We start from the raw sequence: 9412 nt of genomic DNA, 5'->3' as shown, positions 1-9412 counted from the left end.
ACACATGTTGCTGACCTTTAGTGTTCAAACACACGCCTTACATATATACTTACACAGAAACGTGTTTCCAAGAAACAGCTTTGCTCCACCCGTCTCAATATATACTCATGTTGAATAAATCATTCAGTTCGGGCGTGTGATGTTGACTTTTCTCTCATTTTGCCACCCGTCTCTACAGGGTGTCTGTTCCTACTGGCTGCCGGGTGGCAAGACTTTCTCCAAGAAGGACTTTTGGTTTTAAAGAGACACGTTAAAACATGTAGATGAGCTTTTAGAGGGAACGGTAGGGCTGTCGCATTATGTCCAACTATTCACATTTCTATGAGACCGTCGTTCTGTCCTTTACTTCACCTTGCTCCCTTATTGCGACCTAGTTAAAAAATAATAATCACATGTTAAGCAGGTTTCCATTAAAGTTTAGTGGACTGTAAAACAAGTGCATAAAATGCCACTGCAGCTACTACCCATCATTTAGATTTCATATTAAATGATCCCGAATACTTCACATCACACCATAACCATTTTTAAGCAATCATTATTAGACAACCTGTACTCACAAATTTATTTTAGATACTTTTTCAGTTAGAAAAAATTTTTATTTTAAAATTTAAGGGATAAATTTCACTATTTAATGATTAAATCAATCAGTATAGATCTCCACACTGAAGATGAATAACGGGCAGTAAACATGCTGACAAATGACACGGTGAGGTTACACGGTGGTGGGAAACTCAGTCATCCTTTACCAGTCTGGGAGTGAGTGTGCCCACTTTTCTTTGTTTGGTGGTTGCTGGGTGGGCATCCCCTGTTCATTCATTACCTGAAGGCCTGCAGCAATTCTGCGTGGGATGTGAAGCGCAACAACAGCGCATTCCTATACTCAGAAACAGGGAGTGGGAGTTGACAGAGGTTTATTTCAATGAGCTTTGAGTTTGTTTAACCTCCTCGCTTTTCTTCTAGATCCAACACCTTGACAAGAAGAAAAAGAAAAATCTTGACCCAGCACAGTTTATGGCGGCAATCGCGCATAACAGTCGACTTAGAACGACCAAAGCTGCTTCGGAGTGGTTCAAGTGAAAGCTGAAGTAGGGAGGTCTTCATGCAAAACAGGAGTTCGGTTACAAGATAAAACTAAAAAGTGATGGTGACAGAAGGATATACAGTCTACTGAGCATGACTCATGACTCATTACTTAGCTGACCACATCCAAAGATTTCTGAAGGGCAGAGAGAAGAGAAAAGGATGTTTTGCTAAGATGATCTGAGCCTGACGTACCTGCTCTCCAGTCAAACCTGGAGAAGGAACTGGAAGTGCTGGCCATTCAAACGAACGTGGCACTTCACCTCCAGCTGTGCGGTTTAAAGGAATAGCTCAACACATACCGGAAATAAAAGCCAGTGTGTGCTTTGATTCTGACGGTAAAATGAGAAGATCAAAGCCAGCGCTCAAGTCTGTACAGTAATTGTGACGCGACAGCCATTAAACTGTTAGCTTAGCTTAGCTTTAAGAACAAAAGCAAAAGGAAAGTAGTGGTAATCATTTCCTTTTCAAAATGAAAGGTTTAAATAAACATAACACATGGTGATTAATTTTATGTTAAGCTTCAGTTGTTCCGTTTGTTATGAACTATTAAAGGGGAATTCCCCCTCGGTTTTTCCCATTTTAATCCTACTAAAAGATTTCTTTTTGTTTTTTGGGGAGGAAGTTCCTTTATTCAAGCGAGTTAATATACTACAGACATTGTAATGTGCTAATTTTGGGCAATAAATATAAAACTGTGCAACAGTCTGAATCCTTTATTTTGTAAAATATCTTTACTCTAAGGATTTAAATTACAAAAAAGTACTCTTTCTTAAGGTCTTTTAAAGGTTTTTGTTTTTTGTTTTTTTTTAACATTTGCTGCCTTTTCACCCATTTTCAGTCCAGTCCTTGTACCTGACCATTTTCAGAGGAATGCTTTTTTTGTTGTTGTGAAGCCACTTATATCTGACCTATGACTCATTGAAGCATTAAAAAGCCATAAAACTCAAGCAATGAATCATTGTTCTTTCTGTGCATAACTTAGCAAAGAGACAGTTTTTTTCCCCCCTATCTTTAGGAACTTTGTTACTAGCCGCCTGTCAGAAAACACACTGCTTCTTTACTTGAATCTAATACCAAACAAATAGCAGTTTGACAAACATAAAGTTGTATTTTTGACAAACACGGTAATTCCTAAAGAGATAGCAGAAAATGGGCCATGTTGCTTAGTCTGTCCTTAAAGTTGAGGAAACTAGACAAGTGGAGAACAAAGGAATAGGTAGCACAACTAAAAAACATATCTACAGCAGATTAACAGCATGTGAAAGTCTTATCCTTAAGAAACAGAAAAAAATCCAGCAAAAACCTGAGAGATGCATCTGGCCCTTCATTTGATCCATCACGGGGAGAACATGCAAACTCTGCACAGAAAGATCCCCACCTGATGGTGGGATTGAACTCAGGACCTTCTTTCTGTGAGGCTAACCACCATGCCACTGTACTGATCCATCTACTGTTTGCTAAAAACTCATCATAAATGGTCTCAGTGGTAGGGTGGCTGTCAGGATGCCATTCCTAAGGGTAAGAAATGTGGGAGAAGACTGAGGTATGCCAAATTCTAACAGGTCTTACTGAGTAACTAACTCCAATCTGAAAATGTATCTATAACCATCTGTAAAGCATGGTGGAGGGGAAGTCATGGTTTGGGGCTGTGGTGTTGGAGATCTCGTAATCGATTGGCTTATGAACACAGAAGCATATCATCAGATTTTGATCCACCATTTCACCATCCACCACCAGTTGGCAGTGGTTTCACTGTTCAGTATGACAGTGATCCCAAACACACTGGCAGTTACAAGCATAAAACACACACAGGAGCTCTATCAATCATCTGGGCCTCCCCAGATCCCAGACCTCAACATTACTGAAGCAATGTGGGATCGACTTGAGAACAAAAGGCAGAAAAATCCAAAGAAAAGCTTTGAATGTCCTTCAAGAATGAGAAGAAAAGCCTAAGAGAGTTCAGGCTGTGCTGAAGAATAAAGGTGAAAAAACAATGTGCATGTTTGCACGTTTCAATAAGCTGCTGTACCAATTTGTCATTTTCCTAGTAGCATATTTTAAAGATTGCGTTATCTCGAGACTTTTGCACAGTACAGGACTCTTTTCTTACCAATGTCTAGGTGCTTCCCATTCAGATGTTTAAAGTCTGTCCTACTTCTCTTAAGCATGTTATTGATGACAGTAATTTTCTCTTGGTTTTTTTTGTAGCGTTCAAAATGATTGTCTTGTAGCGTAAGACAATCACACAGACTGAAAACACATTTAGCCAGATAATTATCGCTCCACTTAAGAGGCTGAAACTGAAAGTGAGAGTGGTTGTAATGTTTAATAATCACTTGCAGCGTGAAATCTAAACATGGCTTCGACAATTGGTGCTCGGTAAACTCTATGTTCTTTAAACTGGAAAAAAATGTTCAAATAGACTTTGAGTCACAGTTTTACCATCGCTATCAAACTGGTTTAAAAGAAACCTTCAGAATTTCATACATGCGGTGTCGTGTGGATTCAAGAGGCAAAGCTATCATGGATCATCTGTGGTGTACCGAGTCAGACACATTCTTTGCTGCTACTCTGTAAGCACAGACCAAGCATGTAGCTTGCAAAATATTTTTTTAAAAAGGAAAAGAAATAGGCATTTGTATGGTACAGTGGCAACAATCTGCAACATTTATCACGTTTTCCTGAAGCACCGTTCATGCTTCGTACTTTTAATAGGAATGACCACCCCCGACTTAAAAGCAGCCATAGAGGAGAAGCAGCACCATTTGGTGTCATTTTTGGGGTTTACTCCATCAGAGATGATGAGCATTTGCTCTTTTTATACTATACTACTATCAGGAGATGCGTTATCTATTAGGTGCCAAGTCTTTAACACAGGAACTGTTTCTGGCCAGGTCCGTGTGTATCGTTTAGGATTTTGTAGTAAGTGCTGTCACAGTGCCCGGTGTCCATTGTGTGTAAATGACCCTCATGGTGAAGTTCAGAGAGTTCATGTACAGATTAAGTACTTTCACTCTCTGCAGCTGTAAACAGAGGGCAGTGATGCAGAACACCCAGGACGGGCATCAATGTAATGAGCGCACTCAACTCGCTTTTATGGACTCTGCCTTCATAAACGCTGAGAAATGTATTCAGACAAAGTGTGCAGCTTTTTCCTACCATTCAACAGTGTGAAGTGCCAGAAAACACTTGGAAAACACACATTTGTGATTTTAGAAATGATTGCATGGTAGATTCCCTTTCACCTCAGAATGGTTGGATTTAAGACTAAAAAGAACCTGTAGAGCTGTGAGTCTTCTCTCTTTCGTTTTTCAAAAGCAGGAAACTCTCACACCCCATTCAATTCAACTTTTTATTAAAGACATTCTTTTAACAAATATCAATCAGTATTTTTATGCAGTGCTTGATGCAGAAAACGGCTCTTCTGACTGCACATTCCTCACACATCAGGTGACGACTCAAACATCCATGTGACCCCCTTGTTAGGGTGACTAAAAGACCCCTCAATATGTGCTTCGAATTGATCAGCACTGTCCCTTTAAGCAGGCCAGCATGACAGTTGTAAAACTAGGTACTTCCCAGCCACAATGTAGAGCACTACAGGGGCCCAGTCAGGGTGTATCCGTGTCCTCTCAAACAAAAAAAAAGAAAAAAAAAGGGGGAAGTAGATACTACTGAAAACCTTGCAGTATGTTGTGTGTGTTTGCTCCAGTAAGATGCTGTGAAACTGAATCCAGCACGGTCTGCTTCCACCTTTGCATCCTTCCTAGTCAGATCATGTGTCGGTGCAGAAGCTGCAGAAAGATCTGGCCGGCATGGGGGGTCTGCAACACCACCATCACAGCAGCAGCAGAAGCCTGCAAAACACAGGGCAGACAGGAGCGAGTCAGAGTCCCGATGTGACTGTTTGTGGACAAACCTTAGTTTCATAATGCAAGTTATCAAAAAAAACTTTCAACTCTGTAAATGAGCTGTCCTTTCATTATGACTCGGGAGTCAGTGCTAAATTTGCTGTGAAATTCAGATGAGAGCGGGGAAAGTTTAACACTCACACATTTACCCAAAGCTCAGTTTATCTATCAAACAGTACACAAGATTAAGATCGAAGCTTTAAGGTTTCCAGTTAGCACAAGTAAATGATCTAAATAAAGTTCAGCTCTACTCTTCTTTTTGGGAACTATTAAAGCTGCATTGAGCTCAAAGGTGGGGTCACAAAACTGCCAGAATTTGAAAATAAATAGCCTCCTTTTGCAGGTGTCACCTCTTTGTTTTGAGCGGGTTCTTCACACAGGTTAAAAATACATCAGTTCTGACTTCTGGTGAACCCAAATCACCCTGATATGCTTCCTGCAATTAACCTGTCGCACCGCCACATCTTACATTTTATGTCCACAGTGTCCCCTCATGAGTTTGACCCTCCAAAGCCTGGATCTAGCTCATTACACTGTAATGCATTACATACAGGATTGCAGTGTGCTGACAGATTGCTGATGTTTCTGTCCAGACGAGCCAAAACCCACATTAATCAAATCGTACCTGCAATAAAAATGCATAGAAGCAAGTAAGCAGAGATAATCGGCCAATCAAATGACTCAATTATGTCAGCTGACATCAATTAAACAGCGCCAAACTTGAGTTTAGCTTCAATCCCAGACATAAGGAAGTTTCAGTAGCTGAATGTAATCAGTTGTTGTTAAATCTAAGCCCTTTAAAATTAAAAACAAGTTAAAAGTAATATAGATCTATGACATGCAGGACTTGGGTCTCTAGCGTGACCTGCTACACCACCGTGGATATGAATCAGTACAGACCAGAGATAAAAACTAATTTGTGTTCAAGGACATGCAAATAGGGTGGGAAATTCACGTCTTGACACTCAAATCAGTAGATCAGAGGCTGTGACGCCTTCACAAACTACCGTGAGACTGTGTTGAAATGATTGTATAATGCTCTTGAATCATAATTTAACCAATACACTGAGATCTGCTTTTTATTGGCCGGTTATTATGAACATCAAGCTCAAACTAATCCAGTCTAAACAATTTCAAGCCCCTAAACACAGCATTTTCTATACGTTTTGGCCTTTACTTCACATGTAAGGGCATGGAAAATGGAGCTTTTTAAAAAATTCCTGCATTCACAGTGGGTCTTGCAATGTCAGCGGTACACTACTTTATCGCCTTTTTGACGTCAGACTGTCCTCTGTGTTATTGTTTGATTTCTTCTGATTGGCCAGCGTCTTAAAATGGTTAAGGTTGCTTTGGCATCAGATACATTAGTACAGTACAGTCAACGGCGGTTATGGACCACAACCACTCGCGAATACTTGACATCCTCTCTAAAAACGCGTAGAACCCAGTGGCGCCAGTGTCCAGCAGCCTTGCCTCTGTCAGTGCGCCCCAGGGCGGCTGTGGCTACACTGTACCTTGCCATCACCAGTGTGTGAATGTGTGTGTGAATGGGTGGATGATTGTGTATAGTGTAAAGCGCTTTGGGGTCCTTAGGACCAAGTAAAATGCTATACAAATACAGACCATTTACCATAGAACTAATTAAATTTTCCTGGGAGCTCTGTGTTTGGAATTTGCAAATTGGCGAAGGTTTTAAAGAAAAATAAAATACATTTTATTTATATTTTGCTGTGTTTACATTAATATTAATATTTGAACATCAGTAAATACATCAGTGCATGTTTGAGGTATAGTTTTAATTCCCCCCCCCCCAAATTATTAATTTATTACAGTTCATCTGGCTACCTACAGAACTTAAGCCCCTTTTCTATTAGTACCTACTCGGATCGACTCTGCACGGTTCGCCACGGTTTTAAGGATTTTCCGTTAGGTCACAGTACCTGGTATCAGGTACTTTTTAGTACCTTCACAATCCGGGGTTCCAAGCGATTCAAGCAGGTACTAAAATGTGAGATTCGGTCAATGACGTCACTTGATGAGTCATGAAAATAAAAACTGTGGTCCTCCGAGTCTGACGAAAAGCCACAGACCGAGCAGCAGGTATATCTCTACGTCCAACTTTGTTGTAGCGTTTGTGTTGCATACATCACGGGACGCTCAGCAGGATTGCCATGATGACAACCACGCACATGAGGTAGTACTAGATTATAACGGAAAACCAGCCGTGGCGAGTCGATCCAAGTAGGAGTAGATGCTAATGGAAATCGTCTCTAGAGGATAGAAACAAAGTATTGTGATAGTATTGATCCAGTACCTTTACCAGCGCTGGTATCGATCTTATAAATATTTGGATCAATCCGCCCATTTTTTTTTTCTTATCATGAAAGTGTAAAATCCCTGCTTAAAAAAAAACACCTGTAGACAAAGGTTTATTGATTAGACTGTGCACTCCTTTGGAGGCTTTCATCTTTGGTATTACTAGACAAAATTACATTAGGTCCCTAAAAAAAACATCTGCTTTCAAGATTTTGTCATTATAAGATCATTTAATGCACGATTTAATCAAATGTGATAGTTTAAATGGCATTTGCATAATTTTAAATGCATTTCTTTAAAGTTCAAAACACGTTTGCGACTTTTACGAGTTCAAGGATCAAGTGAAACCGAAGCTCTTTGTGTTTGGACAAAGCTTCTAATAAAGTTTCTCCAGCTGTAACTAAATAAACTAATGAATTTGGCGAACAAGCACTCAGGCAGGCAGTTTAGTGTAGCTTCTAGGTATAAAGCTGAAGGCAACATTATAAAAGAAGCAGCACAGTGTTGCTGGGACTGCCACAGTCTTCCTCCACTTCCTGTCACTGCCCCTGATGGGGCATTTACTCAGGAATCTAAATCTGCCAATCACATGATGAAGGCGTTGAGTCACCTTAAGCTTGAGTAGGTTGCTTAAAAGAAAAACAAACCTCCAACAACAACAGTCTGGGACATCACCTTTTTTCTTTCGAATGGAAAAACTAACAATAAACGGTCTTGCTTGTCCATAGAGGGTGTTTCACGAAAACAACTGGTGTAAATATGTCTCACACATCAGAAAACCTTAAAATAATAAAACCGACACCACCACATGATTGGTTGGTGTTAGACGTCAACGCGGCACAACACTGGTGTAATCATCAAAGGTCTGGCTCTAACCTGCCTAACCACTTTCATCACTACAGCCCACAGACACCTGCCAAATTAGTTTTTTTTTAATAAGCAGAAAGGAAATCAAAAAAGATGCAACCAAACTCTAGGTTGCATTTTCCCCTTATCTTTTTAGTTTTATCTGAAATGATAAGCGAGTGAATGTGTGGTGACATCAGATTAAACTTATAGCTATGCCTTAAAAGCACTTAAATAACAGAGGATCTTGTCACGCTGACATATTTGGTGCTTCCATCATTGCCCTGTTATAGAAGCGTTACACGGTTCACACAGTGGTTGGCTCCCCAGGCAGCTGAGCGGTTGCTAAAGCAGGAAAGCCACGTGTCTGTGAAAATGTATTTCCAGCGGGTGACTGAGTGTTAAAAGGAATGTGGGCGAGGTTGTAACCAACACGACCCGGCTGGCACCGTGCCCCACTGCCTATTCACGTGATCTCACCCCTATTTGCAGTTTGGTATCTGAGTGCAGCTGAGTGATCCCACCAGCAGAGTGTCATATGTACCTTTATAGTAAGCATTATGGAGAGGCTGGCGCTGCGTGCTCATATCTGGCTCTGATGGTGTACGGCACTTTCATTTATGCTCTGACGCTATTTATACTTTATAAGCAGCGAACTAACCGCAGGTATAACACTGAGGCATGCAGCCCGAATGACATTTCCCACAGTGACTTTGTTGCACTGCGGGAAATCCCATTCATCTGATGTTGAATAAACCAGGTCAGTCATTTGATAACAGTGGCGCTGGAAGGGAGTCACGTCTACAATAGGTCACAGAGAGAACTAGTTGGCTGAGATCCACCAAAAGTCAAATTCTGCGCTATGAATTCTCAGCAGGGGCAGCACAGTGGCGCAGTGGTTATCACTGCTGCCTCACAGCAACAAGGTCCTGAGTTTGACTCCACCATATGTGTGGAGTTTGCATGTTCTCCCTGTGTTTATGTGGGTTCCCTCCAGGAACTCCAGCTTCCTCCTACAGTACAAAGACATTTACCTCAGTCTTATACGTGGGGTTATTTTGCAGCTTATAAAGTATAAATTGCCTCAGAGCATAAATGAAAGTGCCGTACAATTTGCAATTCTAAATTGTGTTGTCTGTCTCTCTGTGTTAGCCCGATGGATGGATGGACTAGTCAGCGCTACAAGCTGCACATTAGCTGTCAAATCTAACCAATCTTTTAAAAACATTCATTCATTCACAAGCTTCCAGCCTCAC

At 40.8% G+C, this 9412-nt stretch overlaps 1 long non-coding RNA gene across 2 annotated transcripts in view; it reads right to left on the bottom strand.

Annotated features, from left to right (window-relative positions):
* Window positions 1-4421: 4421 nt before the first annotated feature.
* Window positions 4422-9412, bottom strand: part of LOC106456293 (uncharacterized) — a 37403-nt gene continuing 32412 nt past the window's right edge. For both annotated transcript variants that reach the window (XR_001290446.1, XR_001290447.1), the window contains exon 3: window positions 4422-4940. This is a non-coding gene — a long non-coding RNA (uncharacterized LOC106456293). The remainder of the gene's footprint in view (window positions 4941-9412) is intronic.

This window comes from Pundamilia nyererei, unplaced genomic scaffold (assembly GCF_000239375.1).
Source record: "Pundamilia nyererei isolate P.nyererei 1_Seehausen unplaced genomic scaffold, PunNye1.0 scaffold00087, whole genome shotgun sequence".
Taxonomy (NCBI): domain Eukaryota; kingdom Metazoa; phylum Chordata; class Actinopteri; order Cichliformes; family Cichlidae; genus Pundamilia; species Pundamilia nyererei.
The sequence above is the reverse complement of the archived record's forward strand: the minus strand, read 5'-3'. Positions and strand labels throughout refer to the sequence as shown.